Here is a 22,305-nt window from a genome sequence, read left to right as displayed (position 1 = left end):
CTAAGCACCCCTAAAGGACCGTGCAGTCTTTCTTAACACAACAGAGAAACTCCACACAGCAGTTTCTCTCTCATGACCTTCCTGTTAGCATCCCAGACTCCAATCCAAACGCCTGCATCTCCATAAAATTGCTTCAAGATTACCACAAACCCGTCTCCCGCCTCATTTTCCTTTTCCTCTTTTACTCCCTGATTGTGAGGCCTTACCCATATGACAGCTTCATTACAAGTGACCTTCAGCACTGGCTTTGTTGGGAAAGTGATTTAGAACCAAATTACTGATCTATTTCTTTCATCTCTTCTGTACTGGAGGCAGCGATAGCAGCACTTGAGAGCCTGTCTGAAAAAGTGCGTTTTGAACACATTACGGGAGGCGAGACAGAGCAGAAAGCCATCTTCCACCACAGTCCAACATGAAGGGGCCAAACTGTTCTTGGAGAAATGCCAAGACAATCGTACAGTTTATTCCAAGGGTATGGATAAGTCTGATTTAAACCAGCCAGGAAACAGCTCTTAAGGAACTGGGGACTCTGCTGAGAACAGAAGGAGGCAGCTGGAAAAAAGCAGGGGGCAGGTGGCTGCCTGGAAGCCAGGATCACTCTGGCACACGGGCAAAGCAGAAGGGAGTCGGCAACATGGACCTTGTTGTTATGGGCTAGGTTAAGTCTCATTGGAACCAGTGAGAAGAGCAGCTGTCTCTGATTCAGGCTAAATCAAAGAACTCTTACATGTCTCTTTGGCACAAACTGAAGCAATGGAGGTTACCATTCAAAACGCAACGACAGGGTTGATCTGAGTTGAGCTATGACACAGCTGTGAGCTTACTGTAGATTAACGGTTGAAGGGACATTTGTATGTGTGTGAAAGAAAAAGAGAAAAGAGAAGAAGATAAAGAAAAAAAAAACAAACCAGAGCTGGAGCAGATCACCAAGAACAGTCAGAATAAGCAAGGGAAACCTGAAAAAAACCAGAGCGAGGTGGTGCTGGAGAAAATGGTGATTAAAGTGTCCTCTGCCTCCTAAGTGGCACTGACAGCCAAAGTTAAAAGCACAGTAAATGGGGAAGCAGGAGTGGGGAGTCCCTGCTCTCATTGAATGAAGTCTTTTCAACCATTATAGAGTAACATGTAACAGGGGGCACCAGCAGCAGGCCCTTGAATGAGTGTCCAGATCAAAGACTGAAAAACTGGACCCACACATGAGGCTTTCATTGTCCTTCTTTGCAGCAGTGGCATCCCCATTAGCCAATACTTCCTGAGCAAGAGGCAAGCACTTACAGAGGAGCGCTGCTGAGATTTTAGTGCCGCAGATGCAGAACTCCAATTGACTCTCTTGGACTCTCAGTAACATCGGCAAGCAAGCAGCTGTCAGTGACCTCAGGAACGGCTTAGAGCTTTGCAGGACTGAATTCTCAGCCTGGGAACTTACAGCGCCTCACATGATCTGCTTGCTGTATGATGAACACATAGAAGAGAATCTGTGTGATTCTTGATCCCTCTAGGCTCAGGAACAGAGGGTAGAGACACAATGAACCATTCAGGGAGTGAAGCTGGTAGCATGCTGTTTTGCACAACCATTTCAGCGCAGTGACTTACCTGTTGAGAAGATTTTAATTTACAAGCAAAAAAGTTAAAAGGAAAGTCAAGACTGTAAGTAAAGCAATAACAGAAGAGCCCAGTAACGAGAGGCGCACACAAGAGGTGATTGGCTGATCCATATGGTGAAAAGCAGCACAAAGTGGCTACAGGGAAATAGCAGGAAGAGATTAACTGCTGACATTGAAGCGCTATTTCCAGCTGACATTTATCTCTGCCTTGGAATTCCCAGCTGGAGAGAAGAGGTGACAACAAACAGGAGAAATTTACACTGGCCACTTTATGCAAATCTAACCTTTCTGCACCTGCCAGGTGGGGAGCATTTATTTACTTTCTGGCTGCCTGGCTAAATTGGCAGGGGGAGTGAATCCAAACAGAATATGGAGAAGGTCAAAGGAATATGGCTCATGACTAATTTCAGGACCTGTTACAGGCACTGCAATTTTAATGTGGCAGTTGAGAGATATACGCACTAGGCAAATGAACTGGCAGGAGACATGTGCATGTGCCAGCGTGTTCTTCCACAGGAGCATTTCATCGCCCTCTGACGGGCAGATTCAGAGACGCTAATCGGTGTTGCAGTCCTTACCTGTGTCTTGCTCAGAAAAGAGCTCAGCAAATTCCTGTAGCTCACATATGAAGAGTGATTAATTTTGGACCCGGCAGATCTGAGTTCAATCACCTTTGTCACAATGACTTCGAAACGCAAAGGTGGGAAGCTGAGCAGTGACTGTGAGATGTCTGAGGGTGAATTTGTCACAATTTTAAATAGAAGGATAGCACTTATATATACACTATCAAATTATCGAGTTCATGCTGCACACTAACAAGTGAAAACAAACTCCTGCCACCCCAGAATGACTGCCTTTTTTTCGCATGCTAAATAATAGCTCTTTGCAATATGTAGTCATGTTCAGCTTATTACATTAAAATGTCTCTTTTTGTCCATGTAAATAAAACGCAGCCATCTCAAGTAGAAAACAGCACAAGAGCCCTTGGTACAAAAGACAAGGAAAAAAGTAAAGACCCACATATCCGGCTAAAAGTATAGGGGAAGACTTCAGATGGGGTGCCAGTGCCTTCGCACCATATTGAACCATGGTCACCACACAAGAAATTAAAAACAGTGCCCTTAAAGTAAAAATGCCCTGAGATCTCTGGTCTCCCAGGTCAAGAATGCAGTTGCACAGCCCTGCTAACAGTGTGCTCCAAATGCGCTAGCTGCCTCCAAGAGCCTGCGAGGGCACACAGGATAATATTAAATTTTCCAGCTCAGTTTGTATTAGCCCACACAGCATCCTCCGAAATCCCACTGGCACTAGCATTCATACAGTCAGCCTAAAGCCTGATTTTACAAACATGACTAACAATTCAGGATCCTACTGACAAATGCCTTCAAGGGATTCCTCTCTAGAAAGTACTCAGATCTCCCTGCCTCTTCATGGCATCAGTGTCTGGGCACCCAAGATCACTAGTTGTATATGGGCAAGCGGGCTGCTGGCAGCCAACATTTTTTGCAACTTCTTTAAGTCCGTTGAATTCAGATCTAAGTCAGACACTTTACAACTCACCATACTGGCTTATCAAACAGGATACTTTTATAAATAAGGGCTTTCTTTTGCTTTCCGGCTTCTGAGTCTCTAGGTCACACCTGGGTCAAATGTTCAAGCTTTTCACTGCAATTGTGAAAAACAGGAATTGACCCCTGAACACAACAAAATACCTTGTGGCATCTTGTTCCTCTAGGATCTCCAGGGTTGAAAAAAGAAGATGAAATAACGCTAAGTTCACAGTAAATACCACGGAAATGGGCAACATTTGAGCAAAATCACTGGTTCCTCAACCGATTCCCCATACCACATGGCAACATTAGGACCAAACCCATCGATGTCCTGCTTAAGGGCTTTGTGCAAAGCCAGCAGGTTCCAACACCGTCTCCTGCATACTCCAGGTTTCTCTCAGCACCTGCCATCCAGCCCAGTTTTGCTTAGCAGGCAAGGACTGACACAGCCTGAGGTGATCTGCCTGCAGGGCATGCCAAGGACATATTTCTGAACCAGGCACACCCTCACATTGGCCCTGCCCCGTATCTCTGGCTGGCTGGTTTTGTGCCAGAAGGGGAAAAAAAAAAGGATTTATGAAGGGTCAGAGAAAAAAGGCAAAGAAAGAAAAATCCCATAGGATAAAAGAGATGAGAAATTCAAGGTAGTTTTAAAGCAGTTAGTGAAGTCAAGAGCCCAAGCTGACCTGAAGTCACAGCAGTGAGAAAGTAAATGGACTTTTAAGGACTTAGGCTGAGATTTTCAAAGCCTTTTCAACAACTTGGATGTTCATTTCCATTTATTTTATTGGATGGTTGCCAAGAAAATCCTGTGGGCTGCTCTGATTCTGGAGGTCTGAATTTGGTAAAGAGGAGCTAGACCTTGCTTTATATTTTATCTTTTATATATATAGATCTATATAAAGAATCAGCAAAAACAGCCAATCATTTCCACCACCATCAGAGAGTCTGAAGGGTCAAGAATTGCAGGCTACAGAGGAATCATTGCAGGGTGTAAAAGGGAGTTATAAAGAGACCCCAGAACAGCAGAAGGGCTGCTGACATTCACGGCCCTATTGAACAGGGTTAGATCAGATTTCCCCTAACTTCCCAGAGTCACTGCAGCATTGGGTGGAAAAAATGGAGGATTTTGCTGTCCTAAGAATCTTCCATCCCATCCCTTTCACACCATTATTTCATTACCGGGGCATGCCTTTGTCTGCTCTGCAGTGTGAGGCTCTGGAGGCAGTATCCAGCTTCAGACACACTGCAGAGGACGGGTCTGGCAGCTCCGCCATGGGACTACGCGCCGAGAACTGCCTGTCACATACATCCAGAGCATTTTGTAGGATTTCTCATATTCCATAGGTTCATGGACTTCTCCCATCCCAATTCCAAACCAAAATCCCACCCATGTGAGCCATGTGGGTTGTTTCCCTTTCCAGAAGGAAACAGCAGTAGTGGAAATTAGTTTCTTCTGTTTTCCAGCTCCCATGAGCTCTAGGTTAAAAAGGCTTGGGGCTTCAGTTCTGTCAGACTATCGACTGCCCAGCAGGTAAAGAAAGCAATAAGTGGAAAGTAATTGATAGCAGCAGGTTGCTCCAATAAGTTTCTTAATCAATACAATTTATAGCAGAGACAGCTCCAAACACTGAAGTAGGGAAGCCCAGCTTAATGTGTTTATAACCTTTCTCATTTTGTTTTGCTCATTTTTCCTTCCCTACTTCCTTCAGCAGTGTTCTTTTGAGAACTAATTTCTCCGTGGACATAACAAGCTCGTGCTTCATTCACCATTATCTTACAAACTCCTTGTAAATTGAATTACCTGTATGGCAAAGGGGAACTGCCCTAGTTCTCCAGGACAGAGAGGAGCTCAGACACATGACCTTGTTCTTACCAGAAAGTAATTTAATTTTTTTTCTGTTACTGGATTTAAAGTGAGGATAAATAAGTGGAAAGCAAATAAAAAAGACCCCCTCCCCAAAAGAGTGATAGAGAGGAAATGGCCATTAAAACAAAGAGTTTTCATCAATAACTGGTTCCTTCATCTCCAGAATGTGGAGAGGGAGGGATGACTTTAGCATTTATGATGTCAGGAGACTGTAGACAGATTCCTCACATGTATCTTGTGTAGCTTTTCTTGCCTTTATTTCCCCACCCATAAACCAGGTATAAAATGTATCATTCCCTCGCAGTAGAGGGTTTATTTACCTCACGCACATAGAGATCATGCAACAGAAAGTACTCATTATTAAAAGATAGACTTGCAACTGTTCTGACAGGTGACAGAAAACACATCAAGCAATTATGGCTTTCTGACAATGACCAAAGACTGCACCGAGAAAGATGCAAGACCTTTCCAATTTTTCCTGATGGATCCAAGTTTAAAGTTTACTGCTCAGAAATAAACTTTCAGCTGACTATGCCAAGGACCCTTCAGACATCCTGCCAGTACTGTTGTTGTGTGGACACACACGCACCGTTCTGAATTCTGACAGCCTCTTCTGTCATGGTTTTTGTGTCCGTGCGTTAATGAACATGGTAAGAGGAGTCTCGAGGAGACAGATTTGAAGAGCAGGTGGGCAAGGGCAGCTCTGGGGGTTATAAGGGCTTTCTAACATTTTTGCACAGCCAGATGAGGATGCAGTAAGGAATCAGCTGACATCTTCCCCATGGCACAGCACAAAACAAACCGCCATGCAGTCGCAGAAACACGTTCTGTGTGTTGTATTTCCTTCCCGAAAGCCATTGGAATATCTGGAGGTTCTTTCCACACCCCTCTCCAGTGACACGGGTACAGAATCTTTCTCCTTCTCAGCAACTTCTACTTCCCAATATTATTCCTCTGGAAAAAATGAACATCAAATTAGTTATGTGGAGAAAGAGGATACAGGAGAACTTTCTCTTTATCAAGAGCATTTTTCTTCTTCCTTGTTAGCTGAGATGGGAAATGGAAGAGCTATTTGCAGTTCTTTCAAAAATGTTCACAGAATTATGATGTGTATTTTAATATGTGTATTTTCAATACACAGACAAGCAAAAAAGATGTTTTAACCTGAAAAGGCCTGTTTTGGTAAATATAAAAAGCTGATAATTATTCCAAATAGCCAGATGGAGAATACCACAGAATCATGAAAATCCATATTTGTCAATTACCAACATTTTTCAGGAAAGTTTTAATTAAAGACCTTTTTCCAGTGGGTAAAAACGCCACACTTTTCAGCAAAAAGGTAAAAATACTGAGAAGGAGTCTTGGGTGAAATTTTAGGCAAGATGAGTAAACCTCAGTAGAAAGCTTGTTCCATGGGAGATGTCTCATTCTGTTCCGGTGACTCAGCAGCCTCAGACATGCTTCCAAGCTGCTAGATGTTCTTTCAGTACTATTATATAAACTTTTCCTTCTTTAAGAAACCTTTTACTATATAAGATGGTTTAGGAAAAAAAAATAGAGCTTCAGTCAGTCCCAACCAAGGAATCCAAAGCAATGACATTAGAATTTAAGGTATCAGAAACTATCGCTTGTCCTTGTATACAGACTAGGAAGCAGCAAGAAGGCAATCTCTAAAAAGCCGGATTCCCTGCTCCTGCAGGACAGAGGTACAGTCATGGTTAGATGACTGCTTCTGAAGCTCTTTCAGAAAGAGGTCATCTCAGCCTTTTTTCTCTGGCAACCGTGGCCTTCTTGAGCTCACTGTGAGGAGGTTTTCCTTGTGGAGGGGTCAAATTTCATGGGACAGGTCTTCCTAGGGGGATAAACGTGGGAAGCCTTCAGTGAGGACCCTAGAGAGGAGTTAAAATTCTCCCATGCACAAAGATCTGCCCCAGAAACACCTAGGTGCACTCGAAGACCCCTTGACAAGCCCTCAGGAGGATGCTGAGAAACATTTAAGCCTGTTCCCGAACGTTGAGCAGGGAGATTCATCTTCTTCCCTGGGAGCAGTGCAGAAGTGCTATGTCAGCCATCGGAGAGCTGCAGAAGGTCCTGGGACCCTGGTGGGGATCTGTCCATCCTTCACACATCAGACCAGGACTCTTCAAGTAATGCCCAACTGCAGCAATGCCAGGAAAAGATACTGTATCAGGGAGACGATTTCCCTTTCTTTTAAAGACATTTTAAGCAAATGAATAATTCATTCTGAATGACTTTGAGTCGAGGCAACTCTCCATGTCACCACCTGATTATATGTTCCATAAAAAGAGATGACAGCAATTTATCTCTTTTCTCTTGCCGGGTGGGCTGGTGGGGGGATAAATATGCTGCCACCAAACTGGAGCGATGAATCATCCCTCAGAGCAACCAACGACGCTTTTACTGATTTGGCGTTTAGTGCTTCCCAGTGGGAGCCATAGGGAGAGGGACATCGGCATAAGCCTTCAGGAAAGGAGGGAAGACCATGGGCAATGGAGGGCTTAGTTGTATCTGTTCATCCCCATAGAATTATTCATTGCTGAATATCCAGCAAAGGCACCTGGGCAGAAGAGCCTTTCTCCTGAAAGCAGTGGAGTCTGCAAAGACCAGGTGCTCACACTGCTGTCTGCTAAGGAAAGCAGCTCTTAAGTCTTTTCTGCTTTATTATTGACTGAATAGTGGGGCTAGGCTGGAGGAGAGGAACTCCATTAGACATTCCCCAGAATCATCCTTCTTTCTTGTATAACAAGCTGCATAGCACATGCCAGGAAGAGCACATGCTCTTCCCAGAAAGGTTGGATGCTCTTCCCAGAAAGGTTGGACTAGATGATCCCTGAGGTCCCTTCCAACCTGTGATTCTGTGACATGCCAGTTGTTCAGATAGGAAATGGGAGTGACAGAGATTTGTCCTGGGAATTAAAGCACAGGTTTACTTAAAGGAGAGGGAACTGCAAGTGGGTGCTGCTCTGGCTAAAGGGAAAGCCTGCTGCTGGGTCCTTTACCTATGCCCACTTAGGCAAACCTGAGCCTCTCCCAAAAGGGGGACATTAGCTCTGCCAGCATGGGGCTTTTTGGATGACCTGAAACCACCGAGCAGTTAGGGCCAAGTCTGAGAAGTGAGGGTTTCCTTTCCTTAAACAACTCAATGCCCTGCTGTTACTGCAGTCCATTATGGGGATATCCCATATGTTTATGGGCATATAGACAGCTGCTGTCAAGATACATCAAGCCAAAGGCAGCCAAGTGCTTGGATCTTCTTGCCCACAGGCAACATGTCCTGGCTGTAAGTGTTCTCCCCTTGCTGTAACCCCCCTGCATGTACTCCCACCTCTGCCCTCAAAACCACACATGCCTCATGCTACACCAGAAGCCCTTTGCAGCCAGATGCACCCACAAGCACCGGAGCAAATGAAACATTTCCTTGTGCACAGATTGTGCTGTGCACATCCACAGCTCCAGTGCCTTCACCTGCACACTTTGTTCTGCTACCTCCGTCCTCCTCACTGCTCCCAGCCTGCAAGGGGCTGATACAGCATGTAAATGTGCTGCAAAGACACATCCTCCCCGCCCCCGTGCTAGCTATGGGGAACATAAAACACAGCGGAGATTGCTGCTATTTTATTATTTATGAAGCTTTGGTTATTTCGTATATAAATAATCCATGACTGCAAAGTGTTGCTGGCACTGTAATTGAATATTCATGAGGTATTTTTGTTGCGAATTTTCACCATCATTTCAAACCCAGACACAAAAATAAAAATCATCATAATAAAAATTTCATCTGTCATTTCACAGTTTCAACCTGTGAGAAACAAAATCTCTCTCTCCCCCACCCTGAGGGCTTTCTGTGTGGGGGTGGGGGTACAAAACAGCAGGGTTAATCTGGAAGGCAGGTTCATGCTGCATTGGAAAGAAGCAGGAACATCCTGCATACAGCTCTGCCGGCTGTCTCTTCACATTTTCGGGATGCTTCATCTGGGGATGTATGCTGTCTGCACAGAGTACATGCAAATTCCCTCTCTCCCTCCTAGAAACATTTCTCTTTTGAGGTTTAATCCTAGCCAGAACCTAGACAGAGAAGCACCGAAGTGGGATCACTCAGCATGGAAAATGGAAGCATGCTGCTGCCACCCTGTGGAAAATGGTGGCCCCCAATTGTTGGGGCTTCACAAAGCTACAGCTGGTGTGGTGGTTAGAGAGATTTGTGAGGCTGTCATTACCCTGATGAGACCCAGGGGTAAAGAAACTGGGGAATTTCCATTAAATAATTGCAGAATTTGCAAGGAAGATGTTCAGATGCTTTGCAGGAGCGACTGATGCTGTCTGTGCTATACCCATGGTGCGCAGGGGTCACATGCGTCGGGAGATGAAGTACTACTGCTGCAGAGGCTCCCACGGACAGCTTTGGCAAATGCTTGGACACATGCAATGATCAAGTGTCTCTTGCATCCTGAGACAGTCTAACACGCAGCTTCACCTGCCTGCCTTGCTGAGATTCCCTTTTTTTCCTCCCTTTTTTTTCTTCACTGTGCCCTTCAGCTCCTTCTAATCCACACACAAAAAAAAAAGGCAAGGGAGGACTAACCAAAAGATAGCAGCACTATCAAAACTCTTCCCTTCCCCTACTTTTTATCCACATCTCCTGTGGGGAGGCTCTGCAGCTGCCTGCATGGTGCATCACTCCTGCCTCCTTATCAACCACTGTCCCAGTTCTCCTCCACAATTCCCTCAGATCACAGCTCCTTTTGTTTTCAGTTCTGTGAAGCACTGTGTATGCACAGAAAGGAAACAGCGGTAGGAGGGACAGCATGTTCCCAGCCCTTCTAAGCCAGCCTCCTCAAACCCAAAGAGGGGCATATGAGAGCCTGGCAGTCAGACCTGAGACCCACATCCACCCCAGTCTGCCACTGTCCACGTGCAATGGTGTATGTGAGGCTATGTCACATCAGCACATCACAAACGGGGCAGGAGCTCTCGGAGCACCTTGCCTTCCAAGAGTGATTTACGGGCCCTGTCAATCCAGCAGACTGAACTGCAGAGACAGCTGGAGCGTGTAGCAAAGAGAGCAGCAATCCATCACCACCAGGTGGGAGTCACCCAGGAATCCATCAAGAGCTTCATCATGGTGACATCTTTGCGGAGACAGAAAGAGAAACAAAGGGGAAAGATGGAGACAGAGAGAGTGAGCCAAGAGTGGAAAATCCACCCAGGATTTCTCAGAACTTCAGAGCCACAGAAGTAAAACAAAATGACAGACATGAAAAAATATTTTTTTGTGTTTGTAGTGATTCAGGTGGTCCTGCTTGAAAGCCACAAATTACAATGCTTCACACAGCTGAGCAGGGCTGTCTGGTGTCAGCCATACCAGCAGCAATCAGAACTTGCTTTCCCATTTGCTAGCTATAGAGCTTTGTGGTAGGTATTAATCACTTCCAGGTATGATGACTGGATGGTTGTGATTGCAAGGGCATGTTATTGTTAAAGACCTGCCACTGGCAGAAGGAATCAACTCCAACTCCACTACAGAGGAGAGAGGTGATGCCCTGTACTTGAAGAAATGTAAAGCAAGGTGCAGCATTCACCATATGGCACTAGAGTTTGTACTCTAACCTAATGCCGACTCCTCCGCAGGAGCCAACCTGCTCCTCCAAAAAGTGCCGGCACAGGTCCACATACCCCAGACCAACAAGGACGTAGGCACGCGCCAAGTCACAAGAACACACAACATACTTAAACAAGGCCTATACATATGCCCAAGTCTAGAAAAATACCTGTACAACAGCTTAGCACACACAAAGGAAAGGGCGCACACAGATACAAGTGTGCATGGAATCTACAAGTATTGCAGGGATCTAGAAGGCAAAGAGTCACAGAGACGCGTACTCCCCTGTGCAGTGCTAGGATCAGTACAAGAGCATACGGTGTCTGTCTTTGATCTACAACTCAATAATAAGACATATGTCAAGTTCTCCAGTAACAGAACTTCTCTCCATCCCCAAACCCCGTAAAAACCCCAGAGAAAATGATTTCTCTTAAATCTGTGTCAGACACCAGGGAGAGAGGTAAAGAAAAGAAGTGAGCACCTGCTCTTGGGGGAAAGAAAAGCAATTTACCCTTGAATAGGGAGGAGCAGAACAAAGCACATTTCTTTTTGCTCCAGGGACAGACACCAATGTTGTTTTGAGTCATGCTGATTACAGGTTAATCATGTGCTCCCAAAGCTTGGGAAAGATGGAGGAAGTGTTGGGACCTCTCAGAACAGTATAAATCAGCTGAAAATTTGGCAAAAAAAACACCCAACAAATGGATCAGAAGCTGGGAGTAGGGGCAACATATGTATTTGGGCATCATAAGGGGGATAAGATTCCAGCATGAGTAGATGCCAGTTCATATCCCAGAGAGATGGGGGTGTGGGTGAGGGAGAGCCTCTGTGGGAGGAAAGCAGAGGTGGGCATGAGCTGGAGCAGCCAGAAAGACTGAACAGGAGGCTTATGGTAGGAACACTTGGACTGGAGAAGAGCAAGTACCTGGGACCGTGAAGGAGGGGTTAGAGACTTCCTGACCTGGGTTTATTTCTGATATGTGTCTCTTCTGGGGTCCTTTACTTGCCTCCAGAAGACCCTCTCTCCAGCTGATATCCATGCAGAGAGTATGTATGCACCTGCCCTGAGAAGGCATGAAAGTATGGGAACAATATGATTTCCAGTGTCACGGGAACTGCTTTTACAGCACAGGGCAGGCTGAGTTGTATCTAGCTTACTTCCAGCAGATTCTCTGGTGCCGTCTGAGTCACACGGACAATGTGGAGCCATTTAAGTTTATGATCCTTTTATCTCTCTGACCAAGAGATCATATGCTGCTTCCCCCAAGAAGAATAATGAAGCCTCATACATTACACATCCCCCAAAGGACTTAATTTCTCTTAATCTAAGGGGAGGATTAGCCTCCAGTCTCCAGCCCTTTTATTATCCATTTGTTGCTCCACCTGCAGCACAGATCATAAAGGAATTTTTTATTTTTTAAGTCAACCTTTGCTTGGGCCTCATTAGACCTTACACAAAGTCCCAGGCTGCTCACAGCTCAGAGAAATAGAATGAGACAGAGGCACTGAAGCCTGGATGGCCTTGTCCTCCCTCTTAACAGTGCTCAGCAAGGAGAGGGGCATGTCTGGCTCATAATCAGAAAAATGAAGTGATGGGTCAAGAGAAATGCAGCATTGGCACATACCCTTCCCTCAGACCCATGCTTGCTCTGAAATACGATGTTCTGACAAACAAAAATGGTTCTGGTTTGGTGAAATACTGCTGTTCACACTGTGGTAGCAGCAGGAGCATCAGCCAGTGAGCCAAGACTCCTCTGTGCAAAGATATACCATGAAGATTGCCCCTGTCCCAGAGAACACATCCAATGTTCTCACTTGTTTAAAAGATGTGAGGCACGTGCAGTCTATTATTGTGGTGCGTTGTGGCTACTGAATTCTGTTCCTGGCTCTTTCACTGATGCACAGCCTGGCCTTGAGCATATTTCTTCAGTTGTCTTTGCTTCTCTTTCCTCATCTGCAAGTCAGAGACTTACAATTCAGTATAGTGGCTTATTTTAAAGGGTCTAGGTGTCATAATGGTACAACTCAGCCTGTAAAGGGGCTTTCTCTGTTTTTGTAACAGCTCTGTGCTAGCAAGAGGGAATACATGTCCAGGGAAGCATGCAACCCTTCGGTACAGTTGCCCCAGCTCCTTTACCAGGAATGCATATACACATATACCTGTATGTGGTGCTGTTTCTCAAAGTGCTGCTGCTTTATTTTCTCCTCTTGCTGTTCTCACTGGGCTAGAAACTGGCACTGAACTAAAAGTAATTTCCTTTCATTTTAAATAAATAATAATTTAACAATGTATGCTGCTGAATTCATTCTTGCATCAAAGGGGAGATGATTGCATTTCCCAGTCCGGAAAGACAGAGAGCGGAGGAAGACACGGCCTTATAATTAAATTTGCTTTTCCTCCTTTCACTGTGCATCTCATTAAAAAAAAAAAGAGTAAAACAAGAGAAAAGAGAAAAGCACACACAGAGCCTTGTGTCTCGGCCCCAGCGAAACGGAGAAACTCCCTCTTGTTTATCTCTTGCTGCTACTTCCATATGACCACATGGATAACACAGGTAAGGGGACCCTTTCAGTTCTGTGTGGGTGCCCAGCACAGTACAAAAAAGCAAAGCCATTTCAGTTGCTGCCTGGGAAAAGAGTAGAGACCTGAAACCTTAAGAAGTTGCTAGGCATTTTCTTTGACATCTCATACACATAATACACTATTCAGGGCACTATTCACATGTGGTAAAGCCAAAGTGCCACAGCAAAGGGCACTGCGACATGCTTAGGATTATTAGGCAATTCACCGCTAGCTGTGCTGATGTGGCAGCTGCTCTCCCCGCCTGCTCCGCATGGGGGCTGTTTCATATACCCAGGCGGATCAGAAGCCCCCCCCCCCCTTCACAGAAACTGGAGTACCAATGACTTTGGCATTGAACCCCACCGTACTGTGGCCTCTCCAGACCCAGGCACTGACATTTCTTGTAAGCTATGGGGCTAGCAGAGTTGTACGAGCAGCCTTGCAGCTCTGACCAGCCTCCCCAAGTTCTGGCCCAGTGTGCACTGGGGCTGGGGCCCTGGAAGCCAGCCTGAACCCTGCACTGTCTGCCCGAAGGGAACATCCTCAGGGACTGGAGATTACTCACCTTTAGAGAAACTCTCTGCATCAGGGAACAGCAGGAAACACTCTCGTTAAATCAGTGCAACAAGCACATTGCAACTCTCTCCATAATGAGCCTACACTCACAGCCATCTTTCCCTGTGGAAAAATAAATGATTCAGTATAAGGAGGCTTTGCTGAGTATAGTTTATGAGAGTGACAAAAATGTTTTCTCTGAGAAAAGAAAAGCTGTTGAAGCTATAGAACTTAGATATTGCCCAGGTTACCTCCTTCAGAACAACCTTTGATCTCTACTCAGGGTGATCTCTCTCCTCGCACGAGTGCTGCACAGGCTTTCATTCTCTGCGCTGCGTCCACACTTGCTTTAGTCCCATGAACGGACTTCCCTTGATCTTGAAGGCAGCTCACTTTCAGCATGGACTTTGGTCCAATAATTGATTGAAAGCTATGAATCTCTTCCCCTGCCCTTTCTCCCTTTGTATAGGGAAGGTTTTTCTCTTTGAACCTTCACTATTTAGTATGGCAGAAGGGGAGGAGGAAATCACCTTCAGCATTCCTCGCCATCTGCATCCCAATTGCTCCAGTGGGATTTGGGCCGCATTCCAAATTGTTCCATTTGCAGTAAGTCTGGGGCAGAGGGAGGACAAGCTGACCGTGATAAGTCTCAGAGGATAAGACTCCAGAGCAGCTAGCTTCGGGGACCTTTCTGTTCTGGCTACTCTAGTTATGGCCATCTAGGGCTACTGAGCACCCTCCTTCACATTGCACCCCAATTTACCTGCCAATCTGCAGCATGGCCTACTAAAAACAAACAGCTCTTCTACATACAAAATTTAAACACAGGGAAGTAATAAATAATACAAAAGTGGCGTTATTGTGCATTATAAAATAATGAAACTTTTTTTTTTCTATTTGTTTCTACCCCAGATAGTGGCAGTGATCAGCACTTTACAAAAGATGCTTCTTCCACATCCTGGCATATGTTATTACTGTTATTAATAGCAAGCCATTCCCGGGGGCAGTACTCTGTACAGGTACATTTATTTCCTTCACAGCCCTGTCACCCCCTTGCTGGTGCTCCAGCTCCCTACAGTACATCCCACTATGAGGCAAGGGAGGCAGATGGGAAGTTAGGCACCACTCTGCCACGCTCTAGACACAGCTTAGCCTCGTTCTGTCACTCAGGATGTGCCTGTTGTTAGTTTTATATCATTGTAATTGCTTTACCTGTGTCTCGTACCACAGTTATTTCCTGTTCCTTTCTCCTAAATCAAAACTGCCCTTAGGAGAGAGAAGTACTTGGACACAACCTCCTTCCCTCTGAGCCACCAGGAAAGGGAGTTATCAACAACTTGCTACTGGGTAATGAGGCAAACTTTCTCCTAGCTTGTTTTTCTGTTCCCAAGTGCTGACTCACACATTCTGCCCTCTGAACAGGACCTGACATGTCCCTTTCACAGGACAATGGCTATTTCTCAGAAGGGCTGCAATAAACAGGTACATGCTTGAGTGTTACTATGACCACAGGTTCATAGCCTCAGATTCCCAGTCACTCCCTCACAGCAAGCCCTGGCATTTAGACATGCGAGCAAGTAATGAACTGGGGCTTTACAACATAACATGCAACAGCTGAGCTGGAATAACCACCCTCCAGCCAAACAAGGGGAGATAAAATGGACAAGCAAGTCAGCGTATGCCTGCTTCTCCACTTGTCCACTGTCTATCTTACCTCAACCACAAGCTCTTTGGGGAAGCGACAATGTCTCTCAGTATCTAATCGAGCAGGAATCTGCCCTTTGGGATTCCCTGTACTGTCACAGCAGAAATCCTAGCGACAACCCAGCCTCAAGTCCTGGCAAAACAAGAGCAAGGGAAGCATCTTCAGAGAAACTCTCCCACCATAGCGAGTTCTTAGGCTGGATTCAAAATATACAAGGTACATTCTCTGCTGAGACAGATGTTGTGCTGAGATCCCTCCTTTGCTGAATTTGTAGCAGCTTCTGTGGGTCACATTTGCCTTCCATAGGTGGCACGAGGCTCTGGGCAGTCACTAAAGTGCTAAACCCTGTCAGCAACGCGATTCAGAATTTGTGAGCGCTGGAGAAATCAATACAATTGGGAAGCTTAGCTCCTCTTTGCCCACTGGCCATGTTTGTCACCAGCACAAAGTAACAATGTAGAGACATTTAATAACACAGCTCATTAGGCTTCTGACAACAGATGATGGAACTAAGGCCTCACACATAGCGCCTCGCGAGCCTATTTCTATGTGCAGTTTCAGGCTGGGTATTTTGCACTTCCCAGCGTGTGAGGAATGTGTGTCTGGCACAAGATCCAGAAGGAAATTCCCTGGGAAAATCATATAGGAATCCCCCTGAGAGAGCAGGACAGATTACTCAGAAAAGTGCTTGGAAAATAGCTTACATGAAGCAGCTAGAGATGACCTAGAGGCGACAGTTTCTTTGGCTGCCCAATGCCAAGAGAGCACACACAGCTCCGTTTTGTCAGAACTCCAGAACAACCAATTCTGGCTGGTCTATTCTAGACCACAGCTTCTCTCTCCTTGCCCCAGGATCTTGACCCTAGGCTTCCCTATTGCTTCAAATACTAACATCTGGTGAGAAACAGAGCCATAATGGACAGCCAGAGTCCAGTTAGGGACATCCTGCCATTGCATTGAATGAGTCTCACTAGCTGCAAGCTTAGAAGTTTTCACTTGGGGAAAGACCACTCCCTGCACCAGCCAGCAGAAGAGAACAAATATCAGGACCTACAAGGCACAACTTGTCTGGTGGGACCATCGTGCCATAGACAAATTCTGGAGGAACCAAAGCCAACAATAAAATGACAAGGAGTAAAAACCTGATCCCTTTGAAGTCAGTGATCAACCCACCACCGATTGTAATGAGCTGGGGGATGTTATCCACAACCTCTCTATACTCCGTTTATGATGCTATAAGAGGTAGATGGGATGTGGAAGCAAGAGCAAGGCTCCTAGCTGTTACAGCCAAAAGGAAACATTTCGATCATTAACCTGCATAGCAGTCTCTCACCTAGCACAAGCTAGAAAACAGACCACCTCATTTCTGCAACAAACCCAGCCACCTGAGATACCATACACTTTTTGGAAAGACACCCAGCCTGATTCAAAGACTTCTCCTAACAGACAGTCCACCACAATCCTAGGCAAGCTGTTCCCATACCTAATTATTGCATTGTTTAAATTTTATTTCCAGCCTCAGTGAGTCAGACTAGACACAATTCCAGCTATTCAGCTTCCAAGCACTGGATCTGACTGTGCCCACTGCCTGCTAGATTAATGAGCTTTCTATTACCAGAAATCTTGTCCTTGTACCTGAAGACTGTGATCAAGTCCCCTCTTTAGCTTCCTTTGTATAAATCAGATGCAACTTCTTGGCACTGTCACATTTCACAGAGTTGTATAAGGATAAATACAGACAAGTTGTGATTCTACCATGATAGAAAACAGAAATTCCAGAAGTGAAGTCATTATTCAGACCTGTTCACTGAGTTGGTCTGCACTGGACATACAATTTTGATAAAAATTCACTGGCTTGAGCAGCTATTCCGTTGCTGTTGGCCAGGTAAGTCAAATAGAACAGTTGCAACTGAAAGGCACAGAAGTGTGTAAATGTTCATGTTGACTCCTCTGAGTGCTTGTGCATGAAGCTTCAAATTACTTCAAAAAAACGTTGTAACAGCAAAATGCACCTTCTGAAATATTTGGGAAAAGAAGTATCGGGGCAAACTAAGAGTCAGGCTTCCCCTAACATTCTTCTGCTTCTAACAGGAGCAGCAATATGATTTTGGCAGGACATCCAAACAGACTCGGTGCCCACAACATGCTTCATATTTTCGACAGAGCTCAGCACCTGGGTGAATCCAAGCTGCTCTTTGGAAAACCATGCATTAGCAAGGTAGCTGAAATCATGCAGTTTAATCCTAGTGCTTGTTTGCAATACGCAGCCTGCTAATCCATTCTCATTCCAGCCCTTTGGCTGTTGCCACAGCTTTTATTTTATCATTCATATGCTTTCCCCTTGACATCCTTTAGGAATGTGGCAACTTATTTCTCTTCTCTGTCCACCTCATGAGAGCTCACAAGGCAGCATGTTGGACAAAAGGTCTGAAATACATTCACAAACACAGCAATGCAGCTGAACCAGAAGAATCAGAATTAACTCAGTTTGGTTCTTGCCTGGCCAGTCCTGGCTTTCTTATTCTCTACAAAAACATACTTCCCTCAGCTTGAAATTAGCATTCCCTTTAAATGTTTTCACACTCTAAAATTTTTCCTAAATGTGCATATTAGGTGGTGAAATAACTTACTCAGTTAATCTATGCAAACTAACATTCATCTCAGCAAAAGCCTATCATACTTAATATGCCTTCTCCTTCACTTCTCTGGATCACAAAACTCAGAAGCACTAATGAAACCAGTATATTGACTCTTTACCTGGAACTAGAGAGATCAGGGTGTCAAAGACAGGAGAAAAACATACATTTTAGTTGTAGAAGCACATCTGCGCAAGAGACATTTGAGTAAGTTTAGTAAGACCTCTACGTCCACGCTCTTCTCAATGGCTCAAACAGCACTATAACATTTCCCTCGAATAAGATGGAGAGATACTGCTTCCATACAGCTTTCCACACCAAACAACGTTTGGGGGGAGAACTGTGAAGACAATATTTGCTTGATCTGAAAAAGTGAGTTAAAAAAAATGGTGTTTTGGGGAAAGTTTTGAATACAACTGCACCCAAAAAGAGCCAAGTCTGTCATGCTGGGCCTCACCTGGGAACCAGTCTGGAGACTCCAACAGACCTTGCTGTCAGTCACAGACTTTAACAAGGCAACACCTTGGGTCTCCAGGACACTTCTGATGCTGACAGAGCAGGTCATCTGCAGTGTGCAAGGAAGATAACAGCCCTCCAACCCTTGCCAAGGCTCCTGGAGGATACAACGGAAGGAATTGTACCTTCTGACCATTGGAAGGAATTCAGTGCTGCTACAGTTAAATCACCTGCAAAAGCAACGCAAGCTGTGCTAGCAAAAGACTCTTGTGTGTGCCAGTAGTATCTGCACAGAAGAAAATCATGGGACCTTTGCAGAGCCCTGTCTATTCAGATTTTTTCACACCCCTTGCTGGTATGGCGCTCTGGTAAAACACTACCTTTAGATCTGGGGCAGAATACAAAGTGACTTTGAACTGTGTATCTGTCAAGGACACAAAACTGTGATAGGCAGGAGTTTGAAAGCACTACACTGCAAAATGGGAAGGGGGATGATTTTAGGCATTAATTTAATCCATATCTGAGACAGAATTGGGTCAGACCTCTGGGAGGATGCACACACAGCACTGGCCAGGGAGGAGGGTGCTGGTAGCCCTCGTCTTGCCCACTTACCAACATACACACTTCCAACAGTGAAAGGGCTTTGCTCAAGCTACGTAATGTGTAAAGTCTCATCAGTAAATGTTCTTGCAGTGTTCCTGGATTGTAACTGTTAAGCAAGCAGTAAAGAGATTTTGGTAATTTAGTTTGAGGAAAGAAGGGAGAGGGCAAGTTTCAAAAGCGTTTGGACAGCTGAAAGGTAGGTAGGTGTGCTTGGGACACTTTTGGGATGCTAGGGATTGGGTTGGGGTTACGTTCCAGGCTAGATATGCACATATTGGAGACTGGGAACTGCTGGCGGGCTGCTGCCTCTGTGGTGGCAATGAGACAGTCTGAATAGTGGGGGAGCCCCACTGGCAGCCTCCATCATCAAGGGGAGCACGGGATGTTCCCTGTGGGACATATGGCACTAGAACCATGTGTATCCTACTCAGCTCAGTGCTGCTGCTCCACAGAAGAGAAGGGTTTGGGGGAAAGCTTCAGTCCATGCCTCTGCATTGCAGTAAGTATGCAGAGCCCCAGCACCCTGTAGAGGGGGAAGGGATGAATATCTGGCCCCACCCCAGTCCCACCCATCTTCCCCAAAACCACAGTTCAGAAATCCAGTCTAGCTGGCAAGTCTCTCCCTTCCTCCTCTCCTCTTTCTACCTACATGTTTGCCAGGGATGGTGTAACAGGGACAGAGAATAAATCAGGTGCTATATCAGAGTATTCTATCCCTGACTGTGTAAAGAGCAGCTTTTGTGACTTCCTGATGTGATTTACCATACAATGACAACCTTTAATGTCCACCAGTGTTATAATCTACTTTATCTTAATACAATCTTCCCCTGCTGAACCCTCCAGAGTCTTAACAGCTATTTTCAGTTGAGGTTTTTTTTATTATTACGACTTGATACTGTGATTACTGTCGCACTCCTGCTCTTTGTGGAAGGGGAAATTAATAAGTTTTTTCTTAAGCACTTTGCACCAGAACTGAATACCAATCAGCCCCCAAGCTGGGTTCCTGCGCCTGCTGGATTCAATTATGAACCTTTGCTCTGACTTTCCAAGACACAGCAGTTTTCAGATCAACAGCATGTCAGCACATAGGCCCTGTTCCACCTCCCAAAGGCTCTCATTGTGGGGAGGAAAGGTGGCAGGCCCTGAGTGGGAGAATACGTGGCTTTTCCCCTACTCTCCTATGGCTGCCCCATTCATAGTTATCTCCACAGACATGTCCCTATAGCAGGGCGTTCGGACTCATCACACCTTGGAGAGGAGGGTTAAAGCACTGCCATTTATATGAGTTATCCCGTTCCTTTGCCAGCCTTGCTCAGTCTCCCCACCTCCTCTCAGAGCTCACTGCACCTTACCTTCTCTTCAGGAAATCATTGCGTTAGGCTATACCACATCTCACTGCTCGAATAGTGGTGACACTGTAGTCTTCCCCCAGTGCCTAACACATTCCACTTGATGAGGGTCAGGCCACACAATCCTTATGTTACCAAGCCCTGCCAAGTAAATTCTAACATGGACAGAAGAGGTTCTGTCTCTGCACACAGAAGTTGTTTGTGTTCAGGATGGAAGCCACTTAGTTCAATGTCTCGCCCTTTCTTTCCCCTTCTACCTTCACCAGAAGAGGAGTCAGGACCTCCCGCCATGCCTTTACTTCTTCCCTCTCTGCTGAATTGGGTCTTTTGCCTTTCCTGGGCTCCACAAGCTAGCAGTGACCCACTCCGGAGCATTTGTATAAACAAGCCATGAAAGGAGGGCTTACGGACAAGATGCCACTTCTACCATGATGTCCGTTTCTTTCACTGCTAAGGGTGGGCTTTGTCTGCCACTGAAGTATTTCAGTAATAAAGATGGATGGCTGACACAACTCCCCAGCAATACACTGCAATGACCAAAAGACAGAGTGACATCGTATCCATGATTTGCATTAGGCTGTTCCTACTTTGTACCTTACCTTATTGCTAGCTACAGTGCAAAATGATTCCCTTCCACCAGGTAGCATTTCATACCTTATTTGGACAAGTATAATCGAGCACATAAGGATGAGGATATGAAAGAGAATATACTTGGGCTCTCATTTTTTATTTTTTCATTCTAAACATAGGCCTGTGCAGGGAACAGATATTTAAGCCAGGAGGCTCTGCAGAGTAGATACCCAGCCTACCTAAACACAACCGGCCAAAGGCGCTTCCCAACTCCTTGTAAAAACCACCTGTGGTACAAAAGCCTAGATTCCACTAGCTGTAAAATACAACAGGAAGAGATCAGGGCACAATCTGGGCGCTGCCTGTGTCTATGCTCTTGGGGGTGACACTATAGCATTTGTCTGTCCCTTTCCTGTTCTTTCAGGACTATCATCAAGCCCTCATCATCTCCCAACTAACTGACTGCTATGGGAGCAGGATAAGCACTGGCTGCGTGAGCAGCCAGGCAGGGAGCCCAGGCTGCAGAACTAGTGCCAGTATTGATCAGGAAAACTGAGAAAAGTAAACAAACTCTCTGTAATTACTCAACTTGATGGATGCCAGTAGGTTTGTTTGCTTCCTGCAAAGATGCCAATAGCCTAACGGAGCAAACATTGCCATTATGTAATAAAACCATACAGGTAATTAAAAAACTCCTGGCAGGACTACAAACAAGAACATTATCTATTAACTGTTTCAGTGGAGCAGGAGGGAATGGATACTGCAGATTCTGCTTCATTTGAGGGGAGACTGATTTAATGGATAGTTGAAAAATAGCTGAGCCAATAAGGAATCACAAACAGTTCAACATCATCCTCTTTTCTGCCACAAAATATCCCCTTGGATATTACAGCATTCTTAAAGATCTCAAATGAAATTAGGGTCCCTCTGCACTATGTGTTTGTTCTATATCAACACCTCAGAGAATTTATCTAAAAACAGAAAAAATGGGGACAAAAGAAGACTTGTCCTGCTTTGCAAATGAGAAGTGGAAACACAGGAGTTGTCCTCTGTCTCACCCGTCATTTCCTGAAGTGCACAGAAACCTGCGCTCCTTATGTTTAATCCAACGTTCTGGCAGCTCAAGAGTGGAGTGGAGGCCACGTCTGAGCAGTATGACAGATGAACTCGTGGAGAGAAAGCAGACAACAGTAGTCAGTGGCAGGCTTTGCTGGCTCTCTGAGA

The 22,305-nt window shown here is 45.4% G+C and overlaps 1 long non-coding RNA gene across 1 annotated transcript in view; it reads right to left on the bottom strand.

The window, feature by feature from the left end:
- Positions 1-5,064: 5,064 nt before the first annotated feature.
- LOC135316539 (uncharacterized) overlaps positions 5,065-22,305 on the bottom strand; it is a 32,098-nt gene continuing 14,857 nt past the window's right edge. The window contains exons 2-3 of the long non-coding RNA XR_010375804.1: positions 13,773-13,885; positions 5,065-5,978 (exon numbers count right to left, since the gene is read on the bottom strand). This is a non-coding gene — a long non-coding RNA (uncharacterized LOC135316539). The remainder of the gene's footprint in view (positions 5,979-13,772; positions 13,886-22,305) is intronic.

The sequence above is a fragment of the Phalacrocorax carbo genome, chromosome 20 (assembly GCF_963921805.1).
Source record: "Phalacrocorax carbo chromosome 20, bPhaCar2.1, whole genome shotgun sequence".
NCBI lineage: Eukaryota > Metazoa > Chordata > Aves > Suliformes > Phalacrocoracidae > Phalacrocorax > Phalacrocorax carbo.
Note: the sequence above shows the minus strand (reverse complement) of the source record. Positions and strands in the feature narration are given on the sequence as shown.